Here is a 2,329-nt window from a genome sequence, read left to right on the forward strand (position 1 = left end):
TAAAACCAATTCGCTATCTGTATTTTAACTGGTACTTTACTCTTGTATGTATGGGGTGTTCACGTTCGGGTCGGTCAAAGGGGATAAGCACGAAAATTTCATTGTGCATATTTCGAGAACACATTAATCAAGAAACATTTTAAGACATTATTTTGATTATTTTAAGAATTATTTTGCTTTCTGTATTTTAACTGATATTTTACTCTTATATCAGTAGTATATAGATCCTTTTTTTACGTATATCTTTTAAACTATTACAGATAAACTAATTTGGTTTGAGACATTTAAAAGCACATAAAAAGCACATAATTGTACTGTATTAAGTACTTTATTTTTTGATATAATTTTAATGAGTAGGGGTGCTAGCTTATGTTAAGCCAGCTCCCCACTTTTAATTGCAATTTTCCATGAAACCGTTCGAGCACAAAAAACGTGAATAGAACACATAATTAGCACATAAAGAGCATTTAATTTCTACATATGTGTTATTCTGCTTTTTTTGCGGAGGGGGAGGGGTGCTAACTTAACAGACACAATATATTTTGATACATAGATTAAATCACTGAAGATGTTACAAATATTTCTGAAGTTGAATGAGAAATTCTTATTTTTCAGCAACTGTTTGGTAAAGATCTGGAAAGATTAATAATCTGTTTAAAAGGAAAGAATAAGAGTTTGGAAAAAAATAATAAAAGAGTTATATTAAACTAGAGCACCTGTATCGCATTGCCTAAAAAAGAGTTAGAAGGCACCTTAATTTTCCTTATCCGAAGGTTGACTTCAAAAATCCCTTCCTAGGATCCCTTCCTAGAATTAATACTTTCTGAGATAATTGGCAGAGATAATTTGCAGAAATAATTGGCACACGAAATAAATCTCATAATAAAACCTATATATGTATATGTATATGTATATATTTGTTCATATAAATAAAACTACTTTTTTATGGTAATTAGTGTAGTGCATTTTATTGAAAATAAATACATACTCCCTGAAATAAAAATAAAATATCAATAATAACTTTAAATAAACGTTAGAATTAATATTACGGTAATCTTAATATAATATTGTAATAAAGTTGATAGTTTGTTTAAATTTTTATCTCAAAAACGTTACAGGAATGATAGAAAAACCTTAGCAAAATGTTATTTGCAACGTTATGGCACTCCCATTTCAACATTACTGAAATTTCGGAATCGTGGTCAAAGTATATTCATAATGATGTTCTATACAACATTAAGAACTACATATTTAACAACATTACAAGTTCTAGAATATCGTTGCAATAACATTGTAATAATGATTTTTTGCTTACTGGGAAGAGAAGCGCATTCCTTACCCCCTCCATGGTCTCCAATATTTCCATTGAGCCCGCAGCTGATCGTTAAGGATGTATGTATCACATCTCAAAGCATTACCAAAAATCTAAAATTTTCACAGATTGTTCTATTATTCCGTCTGAGTATCTCTATAAAATTTGAGCACAATTCTCTTATTGGTTTAAAAGTTATTTGATTTTTTTGTTTGCATTAATTTTTATCATATCTCGGGATTGGCTGCACCAATCTTATTCGGACTAGTCGCAATCGAAAGCTTGTATCGACATTGTATTTAAAAAATGTCGTTAGATTTTTTATTACGGATTTAGTTTTTGAGATATTTTAATCAAAAGTTTGTTGACGTATGAAATTTCTTCTTATTCTTATAATTTGATGAGGAAGTAGCTACGAATTATATCAAATTTTGTACATATGCTAATGAAACTATGATAAATATTCGTACAAAAGTTCATTTGGATCCACTTACTCGTTTAAAAGTTATTTACCTAAAACTGTAGCAAAATGTGGTCAGTACGCTGCATAACCCATTTTAGTCTATGAGACTTATTGGCAACATCGCAGTGAGGCAGTACAGATCGATATATTAAAAGTGTAAACACTTAGAGTCAATATCCAAATTTTATCAAAATTTTTTACGATATTTAACATTTTTCGGCATTAATTGATTCCGCGCTTGAAAGGTGACAGGCAGTAATGCCAACGTAGAAAATAATGCGGTGTTGCCATATTTAAAGCTGGCATTAAGGGGATCCTGGAGTGACAGCGACACTGACATTATCGGTCTAAGCAATATCTTTGAATTAGCTGAACAGAATGGAAAATCCTTTTACACGATGAAAGTACGCACAAAAATGTATAGAGGGCTGTATGTACATCATTTTTTCTGATAAACTAAAAAAAAAATTTATTTATATAAATATTGTCCTAACCTGACGACAATATTTGCTTTGTACAAAAATTCTGCAGTTTTTTTAATAGAAAATAGTGAT

General features: G+C 29.9%; 1 long non-coding RNA gene across 1 annotated transcript in view; it reads left to right on the top strand.

Annotated features, from left to right (window-relative positions):
- Positions 1-689, top strand: part of LOC112455567 — a 3,225-nt gene extending 2,536 nt beyond the window's left edge. Inside the window, exon 4 of the long non-coding RNA XR_003040871.1 lies at positions 616-689. This is a non-coding gene — a long non-coding RNA (uncharacterized LOC112455567). The remainder of the gene's footprint in view (positions 1-615) is intronic.
- The last annotated feature ends 1,640 nt before the right edge of the window (positions 690-2,329 follow it).

This window comes from Temnothorax curvispinosus, unplaced genomic scaffold, assembly GCF_003070985.1.
Source record: "Temnothorax curvispinosus isolate PA1 unplaced genomic scaffold, ASM307098v1 QBEX01006207.1, whole genome shotgun sequence".
In the NCBI taxonomy this organism is placed as follows: Eukaryota; Metazoa; Arthropoda; class Insecta; order Hymenoptera; family Formicidae; genus Temnothorax; species Temnothorax curvispinosus.